General features: G+C 43.1%; 1 non-coding gene across 1 annotated transcript; it reads left to right on the forward strand.

Annotated features, from left to right (window-relative positions):
• The first annotated feature begins 8721 nt into the window (after window positions 1-8721).
• trnav-aac (transfer RNA valine (anticodon AAC)) lies at window positions 8722-8794 on the forward strand. Its single transcript has one exon. It is a non-coding gene; the product is annotated as a tRNA-Val (tRNA).
• The last annotated feature ends 4037 nt before the right edge of the window (window positions 8795-12831 follow it).

Raw genomic sequence — 12831 nt, forward strand, 5'->3', positions numbered from 1 at the left:
TGAAGACTGATTATACCACTCTGCCTTATGGATATTAGCGGTGGTTTTGATAACAGACTTCAACACCCTTTCTCCTGTATTATAGCCGGTCCCTCCAATTCGGGGAAGAGCTATCTTATAAAGAACATCATAGAAGATGTGGACGCAACCGTGTCCCAAGCTCTTGACAACATAGTGTGGTGTTACTCTTGCTGGCAACCTCTCTACGATGATTTGGCTTCGAAAAAAAATAATCTGAAATTTGTGCAAGGTCTCCCCGCCTCGTTGTGTGGCGATGACTTGTTCCCGCCCGGTCAAACTAACCTAGTGATCCTTGATGACCTGATGGAGCAGGCCGGTGACAACAGTGAAGTGGAAAAAGCTTTCACAAAGTACACTCATCATAGGAATTAAAGTATTATTTATTTAGTTAAAAATCTATTTTTTCAAGGTAAAAAAAGCCGCACTATTAATTTATATGCCAATTATATAATTCTTTTTAAAAACCCCAGAGATAAACTACAGGTCACCGTCTTGGCTCGTCAAATGTACCCTAACCAGACCAAGTTCTTTTTGGAGGCATTTGAGGATGCCACCAAAAAACCCTACGGGTACTTGATTGCGAAATTAAATGCACAAACCCCAGAAGACTTTCGCCTAAGAACAGGTTTGTGCCCGCACGATTGGCCGGCAGTCTATGTGCTAAAGAAAAGGAAATAAATAAGAATGTCTGTTCGGATTAAAAGAAATCTGCCGCTTTTGCAAATGTTATTTGAGGGGAGCCCGCGCCATAGGAAAGCTGTGCTGGCAGGGGCCCCCTCGGATTTGATCGAGACCCTGTGTGAAATAGCTTTTAACATCTTACGCGGTAATATACCCCTAACCCCTTCTCAACATTCTAAACTCAAAAAACAAAAAGCGGTTATCAAGATCATCGCTAATAAGAAGTATTCTATTAAAAGAAAAAGAAAGAAGATTAATCAAACCGGGGGTTTTATAGGACCGCTGTTGAGCATAGCCGTGCCTTTCCTAACCAGTCTTCTAGCTTCCAGAGTGGGTTAATAATGGAATATGCTCAGAAAATGTTTTTGATCCCTCAGGAGCAGCTTGAGAAACTGAGAAAAAATGTTGTCGGGCCAGAGCCCATTAGACAAACGGCCGAAAACAACCTGGACTCTGAAATGAAAGCTATACAGGCCAGGGCCGATTTAAATCAGTATTCCAAAGCCCAGTTGTATACCAACACGTTACAGCGCTACCTCCGTCTGGTTAGACAGGGTGAAAAAGATCAAAACATTTTAACTTTAACCATGGCCTCTCAAGAAAATGGTTCTGGGGCTGATGCGGGGGGAACGGTTGATAAAGATGTTGCGGTGACCGAACCTGTAGAGAGTTCAGAGGGAGATGTTGTAACGGATGTTTTGAGAAACATGCCGGCCAGAAGCAAAAGACATGCACAATATATCCTGCACAAAATGGTTCAGAAACTGCGGGTAACGGCTTGGAATGAACAGGGTGAATTTGTTTTTAAAGGACAACTGATCAAAGGTTCACACATGTTTGATTTGTTGAAGAGTGTCACTAGCACTAATAAGGTACCCGATAGTCGCCGACCTGTAGGCTGGAATGCTTTCCTACAGGCGATGGCCTGTCTGAACATGCCCCAATCAACAGTTCCTAACCAGGAAACGCGACAAAAAATCCGTCTGTGTAAAGAGGTGGAGCCTGATCTGACTCCGATATCTCATTACTCTGTCCGTGCTGAGCGACCATCCTCAGGATCTATCCATCGTTGGGAAGCTTATTAATCTCATGTTTTTATTTGTCTCCCCTGTAAATAATGACCCGACAAACAATTTTTTATTTTTATTTTTTATTTTTCAAATGTTGTACATTTATTTATACCATAACCCCTGCTTTGTATAAGAATTGTGTTGAATAAAAACAAAACTAATGATTCAAAGGCTGTTTTCATTATTTTTTCACCTTAACACGCATGACATCTTTTAAAATCCTCACAAGAACACCCCATCTGTATACACGGCTGGCTAGGGTCGTAAGTCATTGTGTTATAAGGGGGGGTCCACAGTGTCCTGACAAACTCTGCCACTTTTTTATCATTTTGGCCTAAATCCTCACTGTACAAGGCCATAATATCGGGGTATGACCTTCCTTTAGATCTATGATATAAGAAAAACACACAGTGTTGACCACAAGTGAAGGTCTGAAGACTTTGTACTTGACGACCGCTGTAAATGGTTTCTTGACAGTTGTTGAGCAGAAAGTTATTGATCTTCCGAGGGAAAGGTCTGAAATCCGGGGGGTTTGCATAGGAATCAAAAAATTCACCACGGTGGTCCTCCCTTAGATAAATAGCCAGCCAATGTTCTCCGGGCATATTTTTAGGGTGTGTGTTGATTATGTACATTGCAGGTAAATTCTTGATCTTAAATTTAGGCAGCTGATCGCAGGTGTAGACTCCTTGAAACAGTTTCCGTGAGCTGGCCAGGGCATTCATGATGTGGTTGAGCTCTCTGGTGTTCATTTTAATAATAATCATACATAACGTTTCTCCTCTGATTCACCTCAATAATGTTGTCAAACACTGCATACACGACCATATTTACAGTGCGTGGTAGAGGCTGCTTGAAACGCATCTCCAAACGCATATTGCCCGTCTTCATCAGTGAAAAATGTTGTCCACACTCTTCGTCAGGGGTCAGGTTGAAACCGTACAGGGTGTAACCGCTGCAGTATTCCCGGCGATCGATCAGCAGAGTTTGATCCTTGAGATGGCGACCCGTAGCCAGTACTAGACTGTCATATTCACGAACCGCATTGCCGTTTTCAAAGTCAGGTTGAAAAGGTCTGGATGGAACCTGCACACCATCGACGTACAACGCTATAAATTCCGCGTTATAATGTTTAAAGTTAAAGGGGTTCTTGTTGTAAACCCCGGTAAATGCATCATTATCTTCGAGACCTATAATAACCTGTTTTGGGAGCTGTCCTAGAAACAGATTTTCCTGGTTCATCACCCGTGTCCCTGCGGGGATACTGTGGACTTTCATATAGACTCTTTCGATCGGGTACTTGGCGTTTGCCGTCATTAACGCCTGCGCGTGTCCTAGTTTAACCGCCGGGGAGACGGACACTTTTTTCACAAACAGCGAGGCCGATAATATGGTCAGTTTATATTTTTCAGTATCAGGGGTCATCAGACAAAAAGCACTTTTACTACGGATCATTTTAATTTTAATGTCTACCCCGTTGAGCATGAGTTTTTCTTGGAAAAATATGTCTGCATGGATATGCCCCATTAGCTCAAAGGTCCTCCCTTCTGTTGAAGAGGCCGTTCTTTTTTGCAAACCCTTATTGAGTCCCTCTGGATCCTTGTCGTCCATAGCTTCCGGGATGTCTTTGAAGAAAGGCTGAACTGTTTGCTTAGGGTCTCCTCATTATAATTAAGGATACACTCCATCATGGCTCTATAGGGGTAAGTATTGCTGCTTTGACTAATGAGCCGATCTCCCAGGGTCACATCCACCTGTGAAAATTGATGACCCCAGCGTTGGCCGTCTTCTCGATTGCATCGCCATCCTAATCAGTCACTTTACAGTTAATTAAAATAAATGTGTTTTTCAAATCAATATAATCCTCGCCATTGCCAGCTATAAAAAACTCCAGAGGGGCCATGTCTGAAATTGCAGAAAGAGGGGGAATCTCTACATATATGATCTTATCTATACTCGTTTGAGTGTATGGAACTGTAAACAGATCCAGTTCTGATTTGACGCATTCTTCCGATAGACTGTGGACAAAAGACATGTTTAAAAGATGTATCCTGAGGCTCTATTTTTCTTTCTTTGAGACTTTCTTTTTGCAGGTTTTTTCTTGTGCTGCTTCCTTCTCCGAGTGTTTCCACGATATGTTGGAGAATGAGAGATTCTTCGTTTTTTGTTAGCCACGGATCTTCGTCGCCCTGGTGGACACATGCTGTTTCTTCTTTTACCCCCCCTCCTCGCCATTACCATGAGACCCGAACCCTCCTGATGCTCATGGCTAGCTGCCCGGTTCATAACATTGGTGAACACGTCACTAACAATATTTTTAGCCGCTGATTTCAAGTGGGGTCTGGCTATAGCAAAGCCTCTCTTAAGCAGGGGTACGGCCATTCTAAAGAGACCATGAAAGAGTCCTCCTAGACCGGCGCCATACATTGTGGGGGCTCCTACAAAACCGGGCAAGCCGTTCCCGGCTTGCATCTTGTAATAATCCACATAGGCGCTAGGATCTACATAACCCCTCGAGGTAGCCATTTTAATAATGTACAAACTGTTTCAGGGGTCGAAAATGTAGTTTGACAATAACTTTACTGAAGCGGAAGGGTACGTTGATATTCTGATCCGATTTTACTTCGATCGTGATGTTGTCAAATTGGGTCTTTGAGACTGGTACGTAGTGTGGCTTGTCATAAGTAATTGTGACCATGTCATTGCTTTTACCTTTAATAAGTACATTTCTCAAAAGGGGGACATAACTATCCCCGACCCTCTGGTGGGTTATGATATCCGTATACACATAAAGAGTGTAAAAGCCGCCCCACCACTTCTGAGAACCTGCTCTCTGTGTCAGAATAGATCCCAAATATACGCCCCAGTTGGCCGCTGGTTTGAATGCTAATACCTGGTTTTGACACCTTGTACACTCTGTTTTTAATAGGGTTGTAATATAGCTTGATGTTGGGGGTGCCTTCTGAGAACTGTTTATGCATCTCATCTAATATTTTATCCACATTGTCATAATAACCTCCTTGTATCGTGAATGTCCATTGACTCTTTTTAACATCATCAAAAATGGCGAAGGTGGCATCCTTATCTTGTAAAACAGCCCAAGTGTAAGGATACTGTATTTCCGCCAACCCCACTTCCCACGACCCCCTTAGATCTATAGATTTTCCAAATTGTACCGTGTAACTGGATATTTCATTTTTAGGGTATATATCGAGAGAGGCGTTACTGGGTAGAGTCACGTAGAAGCCTCCTGATTCCATCTTGAGTATCGAAAGTAATGCCCACAACACACCCGCGGGCAAGTTGTTATAAGGATTGAATATCGCAAACCTGTTGTTCCGGGACCCAACTATTGAACTTTTCAGGCCATCCAAGCCATTTCATCAACACATATTTTTTCCGGTTCTGGGTTTTTTAAGCTAATATCTTTTCAACTCTGTATACACTGTCTTTACCCACAATAAGTTTTTGTAACTCAGCTTCGTAAAACGTTCCTTCTATATTCTCCCCGTCATAGTCTTTTAACCGGTACACGGGTGGGTCTCTAGCCAACTGTTCGGTAACTGTAAAATATTCGTCAGAAAATGTTTCTTCATAACCATTGGCAAAAGTACTCCTTAGCTTTGAAACGCGAACCACATCACCGATGTTGAACTTATAAGTAGTTTTTCCCTTCTTAATAAATGGTCCGTATAATTTTTTATAGACCTTAAAAGAATTACTTTGATCAACATCTATAGGCTTCATTTTAATACTGGTGTGATACCCTTGGTTGTAAGCATCGATAAAATCCTGAACTTTATCAAAATACTTGAACGTGTTGACCGCTGTAAAATATCTCCACATTTTGGTCTTTATGGTGCGGTTAAACCTCTCCACTACCGATGCCCTAAGCTCATTACCGGTGGTGAAATGATGTATTTTGTGTCTCTTCAGTAGATTCTGAAATTCTCTGTTGAGAAACTCTTTTCCTTTATCAGTCTGCAGTTTTTTAGGACATCGACCCTTGGACAATATATCCTCAAAGGCCCTTGTGACCGCCCGACCTGTTTTATTATGTAGAATGCGAGCCCAGGCATATTTTGATAACACATCGATACACATCAACATCAATTTGTGACCATTGTTATGTTTTGATAAATTTGACATATCGACTAGATCCATTTGCCATTGTGAGTCTGTCAGTTGCATATACGCGGTTTCTTTTAAACTTAATCCTGAGAGGTTTATGAAAGGTATAGGCGTCTTGTTCCCGTAACCATTCTGAAACAACCACAACATTAACCTTCACTCCGGCCTCAGCGAGTCCTCTTTGAAAACCCTTCTTACCCGCCAAACCCCCAATCTTGGCTGGGTTGTAGTATAGTTCCTGCATTTGGGGAGCTTGCCGAGTCATTCTGTCAAATAACCACACAGACCCACACTATGCGCAAAGTTTTTATACAAGGTTTTTTATTCAACTTCAGGAGAGCAGATACCCCTTTTAAGACATTTGAGAAAAGTATAACATACACAACAATTTTTTCTACGGTCCAGACAAAAAGAAATCAGATGATTGGTTACTTGATCTATATCAACAAATATACCTGTTTCTTTATCTTGTAGGCACACACCTCAGTTACATATGTAAATAAAACAACATTATGACCTATTTTAAAATTAAACAGAGGTGTATTAAACATGCTCAGTAAAAGGTCATACAGATGTTGATGAAATGGCCTAATATCATTCTTGGCCCCCTTGAGCCCTTCATCCCAGTGTTCGTACCCCCCGGTCTTTGTTACAGCAGCCATTCACTTTTCCAGGTTTGAAAGTTGATCCTCATCGATGGTTAAATCTGTAGAGAAAAGGCTCGCGTTGGCTACTTTTCTGTCAAGCACATGGTGTAATAGCGCTCTCAGGTTAGCTGCAGAGTGTTGATGACAGAACCAGTTGCAGAACCAGTCCAGAACATTCCCCATGTTCAAAGTCCCTTAGTTCAGGTCAGAGTCTGAATCAGTGGCGTAGATGTCGAATTCTTCGTCGCTGCCCCCAGCTTTAACTTCTTTACGGAAGAAATAAGCTTTTAGCTTGCCAGCGGTTTTTCTACTCGGCTCATCCAGGTCATTGAGCAGCTGCCCAAGTTTCTCTATTATAAACGGCTCCTTTTTCAGCTCCAGCAAAATCTCATCTATGATTTTCTGGACTTGTCCCACAGTGACATGTATGTGGGAGTAAGAGAGCGCCTTGATTAGTGCCGGTTTCAGCCACGGTTTGTTCAGTCTTCTGTAAAACACGTTGAAATAGAACAGGAAATAGTAACGGTCTGGTTCAAACAAACAACTGTGTCTCAACTGACTGGGGTGATTCACTTCACACCCCCGACAGACTTCTTTCAGAGCTCGGTCGATGAGAGCACTCAGAATATACACCAGGGTGCTTTTAACCACTCTGCTTACTTGGTCACATACCCCGGGCATAAATCCTGCGTCTTCATCACGCCCCCGGGACAGTCCGATGCTCATTGGGTCGCCTGGTGGTTTGTGGGGTGTTTCTCCATCCATTGGACTGACCCCCTCCTGAGACGCACAGACGGTAGACAGTTCGGCAAAATCGAGGCCCTCCATGAGCTCCAGAGGCTGGGGATCCCCGAGACTCATTTGGACATCCATCGCACCGCATGTTGTTTCGTCCTGAGGGACCGGGGTCTGAGGTCTTGGAGAGTAACCACAGTCAAAGGGTTCCAGAGTGTATACAAAATCTGGGGAATAGAACCAGGGGTGATCCCGGGTTTGAAGAGGCCTGTAGAGCCTGTCGACGTCCGCAGCTTTCGGGTAAGACATTCTCTTTAATTTTAAACCATGAATGAATTGTTGCACCTTTTATCCTATCTCTTCACTACGTCACGACACACCGCCCTCTTAGAAGAGAGTAGCCCCTGAGCCGTCAGACCCCCCTCCAAAACCCCACACGTCGTCTGTCGTAGTTCTGCAAGCTTTCCCATTCACACCTTTCAAAACCCTGAGTCGGAGACTCCATTTCGCATTCTCTTGGACCCTCTTGCAAGCCTTCTAGAGTCTTATCCACAAGCCCCAGATCTCTCCAGGCCATCACCTTCAACCAGTCCTCATAAGAGTATTCAATTACCGTCTCAAAAGGTTCCAACGTACCCTCCTTCTCTCCCAAAGCAAGAAGCTCCACTCCAACATAGCTGGGATCCCTTTTAAAGCGGTAACCCCGTCGAGCCCCCCAGAACAACACCCAGGAGCGTTCAATCTTCAAATTGGTGAGTACAGGAACCCTTGCCCGGGATTGTTTCTTGCGGGGTTTCATGTTGATGTCGCTGGACATGTTGAAGAAGCGGGATGTTTCAGAAGCTGAGAATTAAAGAGGTATTGCCTAAAAGAAGCGCGGGTTCTTAAATAGAGAGGAGAGTTTCGGGGCGTTGCCTTCAGAGGGGTGGGGGTATTTATGGGTGGCCTTGTTGTTCAGGGTTTTATGGGTGCACACTTTCTGACGGATATGACGTAGGAATAATTAAGGAAATAACTCTACCTAAAATCACGCCCCCCAATTATGACGTAGGAATATTAATAAGCTTAGGGCATACGTCATAACAAAATAGGCCGCGCCCAAAAAACCCTACTATCTACTCTTATGTAGTTGAAGGCGCAGTATAGCTCTCATAGTCTGGTGGTGACGGAAGACCACCAGCCGTTTGAACAAGCCATTCAGCATCACCTTGTTGGGTTAAGTGCAGGCACTGTCAGAGCGCAGGGCGTCCTGCCTTTGAAAGAGTTTCCGAAGTGTCCTGATGTGCCCTTAAGCAATGCCAAACAGGTCTGTGAAAATGGCATCCTTTCGCGGCACTTCAGACGCCATCTCACAGTCTAGCCGACCTGAAACGCCTGAGCCTGTTTTACCAGCAGGCTCCAACGGTAACCGTTTGAAGCAAGAGGCGGCGTTGTCAGTTTCTGTAGTGTAGCGGTTATCACATTTGCCTAACGCGCGAAAGGTCCCCGGTTCGAAACCGGGTGGAAACAGCCTGCTTTGGGCCGGCCCTTTTCGTCCTGCTTGCCCTCATGGTTCCCCGGAGGCGGTGGGTGTCTTTTCTTCATTGGAGTGCCCGAAATCGGTGCTCTCAGAGCGTCCGTCCGTCGACAGGTTGAAATTGTAAACGCTGGTGTAGCCACTTTTAATTAAAATCTGATGATGATGATGATGATGATGTTGTTGTTGTTGTTCTTGTTGTCATCGTGGTCGCCGTCATTATTATTGTTAAAGTAAAGCAGTAGTTAGATTTGTTGCTACCGTAAGGTGTAGAAGACAACAGTAGGTATGGCGTGTGATATCAAAACATTCAGAATACTTTTAACCTATATAATTTATAAGCTTTGTAAAATAAACCCAAATATCTCTTTTGCGGGGATAAACGCTGTTCTGAGTAGTTTGTGACTTGTTTAATACCAAACAAAGCATCGCTATAAAAAATAAATAAAAAAATCACTGTAAAAGCGCTAGTTATTTTTGATCTTTATAGTTATTTTCTAGGCTCAGGTTGTTTTTTAGCGCTTATAAAGGCCTGAAATATTCTTAGTGGTTGTTGACTATAGGTCTTGATGCTTAAAAATGTTTTTTTGAGAGACCAAAAGGTTCTAATAAAAGTTTAGAGTAGAGAGGAGAGAGATCGTCTCCATCTTGGTTTCTATTTGAAATTTGATGCAGTGTCATTTTATTGGTTGGTTTTGATATGTTAATTGGTAACAGGGTGGCACAAAGGCCAGACCAGAACAATGCCTTACAAGCAGATCCGGCATGTGGCCATCAGTATAAGTATGAAGGTCTGGTCTTCAGCTCGACAGACTCACACTGACCTTTCGATTTAAGACTAAAGATCAACAATGTCCGGAAACAACATCAGCGATTCGATTTAAACGAGTTTTTAGGCAAGTCTTCAGATTATTTTCATTGACTCAGAGCGTGTTGTGTGCATGTATTGTAAATAAGGCTATAACATCTGTTTTAAGTTCTGTAAAATTATTTTTCAGCCAGTCAACAGGAGTTAATTCCCAACGCTGAGGAGATCATCTGGAACAACGACGGTAAGATTTTTGTGTTTGCGCTCATGGGTTCTTATGTATGGGTGTGTGTGGTTTTGAAGCGGCTCATTAGAGTTATGAAAACGTTTTAATATATAATAATGCCGGTCTCTTTAATTACACAGAAACTATCGAAAGGCCTGTGATTAATGTCTCCGAGGATCGACCAAGAGAAGTGGTTGTCCCTAGACAGGCTGTCTGCCGACCGGGTAAGAACTAAACCCCTGTTTGTTTGTATAACGTTTCTGTAAGATGTTTGAGTCCAGTTTTGTTAATTTAAAAAAATTATCCTGTCTAACAGTATTAAGAAACGTGGTTCGAGACAACGAAAGGCCTTCCACATCGAGGGCTTGTTTCGTTTTACCTTCGAGAACCGTAACCTTTCAAGAATCTGAAAGGCCGTCAGCCCCGGTATCTGATAGCTGTGAGTATATATCTGCAGCCTGTAAGAGGTTAAAGCTTTTTATAAAGCGGTGTGGTTAAAGGTTAAACATGTCTCTTACCTTCACAGCGGTGCAAAAAGCTAAACCAGCCGAAAAACATAAGAAACGATTATTCTGTGGAGGTAAGTAAGATCTTTCAAACTTTAATGTTTTTAAAAGAGCTTTGTTTGCCCGTTGAGGGCTAATATTTAAGCGATGGGTGACCGTTTCCTGTAGGGCGGGGGGTTCTGGGAAAGATCTTTAGAAGTCCGGACAGGTCTAGGCTTGTTTCTGGGGAACGTGTTTAGAAATGACCGATTGCTGTACCGTCTGGTTAGGAAGTAAAGCCGTCCGAAAGGGTTTAGTAAGTTGTTTGGCTTATATCCCGCTATTATACTTCTGTTTTAAAGTGGTTGTAGGAAAAGTCTTGAAGGTGTTCATTGTATTTAATATTTAAACAGATCGTGAAAACGTTTGTGAAACAGGAAGTCCCGGGATCAGGAAGCGTTTACACTTGGAAGGTTCGTTTAAAAATGAAATGTTGTTGTGTGTGTGTGTGTTTTATTAACAATATTACAGTTTTTAAAGAAACATTTAAGAAACAGTTTATTTACAGCGGCTTCTCTGTTTTACATTTATTATCAAGTCCTAATAAATATATTGTCTGTAAATAATAAGGCGTTGTAGTGAATGTCTAAGGCTATTTTCAAAGGTCTAAAAAAGCTAAAGGTTTTGAATGTCCTGGACATGTTGTTTTAAGTTTGATTTCTGTCGCCGTTTAAAGATGTAAATGTAATGTATATTTTTATTCTTCCCAAGACTCTTGGGATAGTCATTCTGTGAATGAGCTATTGAGGACAATTACCCCGTCTAAGTGGGATCAAACATCTTCCCCGGTGAGATCACCGAGAGGATCCCCCACGGTGGTCTTGGAGACCCCCCAACATCTACTCAGGCCACAGCCTTCTGGGAGTAATTCAACACCCCAGATTCAGCCTGCCGCATTGTCAGGCGGAACAAATACAGGCATCCAACAACCTCAGGGGTCGCCGTCAGTCAGGGCTGACACACCACCCAACGACGGCCTGGTTTCAACATCGTCCCCCCAGACCCGTTTCTTGGCTACAGAAACGCGGAACAGTACCCCGCGCTTGGCCAGGGTGTCACCGCAAAGGCCTTCTTGGTCTCCGTCCATGAGTATACGCTCGCTCCCTGCCTCCTTCGACCGAGATTTACCGGAGCGACCATCCTTTGAAGCTGAGCCAGGCCACCAGCCCCCGGAGCTACATCCTGAAGGTCGGCATGAGTTGCTACATACTTTGTTACAAAATCAAAGACTTGTGTTAGTGGGGCAAAACCTGGTGATAGAGAGCCAAAACACCCTTATTAATACCCTTACTAACGAATTGTACCGTATTTAATGTTTTAATAGACACAAAACGCCTTACTATTGTGGGTTGTTGGAAAAATAAAAAATAAATTAAAAAATGTCCTGACTTGGTAAAAGAACTCACAAACTAAAGGATTATGAACAAGCTAGGGCCCCAAAAAGACCTTCCCGAGAGAACATCCCCGGCCCTGTTGTGAACTCCTCTGATGTCCCAATGAACCTGGAACTATTACAAATGATAAATGATTTAAATAACCCCCAATTACCACCGATAGAATGTGAATTAACAGACTTACCGGTGAACCCCGACCTGTTACAGATGGTCAATGATCTAAATAACCACCTCCCACCGGTAGCGCTTATAGAGGTTCACCCCCTAGTTCACCCCGATTTGTTTGAAATGGTGGAGGCTTTGGAGGAGCTACCCCGACCAAATTCTGCCCCTATTATAAATGATTTGAGACAATTAGAACACAGGATGGCGGCAGAAGCAGCCATCACTATAGAGGAGGGTCTTGACATTAACCGGTTGGATATCTTTGAAGGACTTTTACAGGCTTTAAATGAGCCTCCTCAAAAAGGGGGTTTTGTAGATGTCAGCAGTGGGGGTTTTCGGAATGTGGAGGGTTCTGAGACTGATAAGGCTGTGGAGGTCATGCTCTGTGAGAATGTAGGGGGTGAAGGCTTTGTTCAAAATGATGATGTGTCCAAGAGTACCAGTGATCCCGTGATTATAGATAGACCGGCCTATAACAATTTTGAAATGATTCAGCGTTTTAATTTTGCAGAACTTTTAAATTGTGACAATTATGCAGAAATATTTGTCAACATACACGAGGCCTTGCAGAAAATGCTTGAACAGGTTGCTGAAAGGGTCAGACCTCGAGATGTTGTACAGTTAGAACTCAGAGGGGATGATTTGTTTAGCAACCTATCTGTAATGCTGAGTGGAGATAATTTAGACGTCTGGCTAAAATCGAAGCGTTATTGCAAAGTAACGCAGCCATCATAGCTGATGAAAGTCTGTCTCTGGTAATGAATGTGGTTCGTAACCCTGAGGGTGGGGCGCTTAGAAGACTGTCGAAATGCTTGAAGAACGACATAATTAGGACCAAGCTCAGGCAATTAGTGGTGAGTTCCAGTGGGGACAATAAGCTCTGTTTTGCTTA

The sequence above is a fragment of the Amia ocellicauda genome, assembly GCF_036373705.1.
Source record: "Amia ocellicauda isolate fAmiCal2 chromosome 11 unlocalized genomic scaffold, fAmiCal2.hap1 SUPER_11_unloc_1, whole genome shotgun sequence".
NCBI lineage: Eukaryota > Metazoa > Chordata > Actinopteri > Amiiformes > Amiidae > Amia > Amia ocellicauda.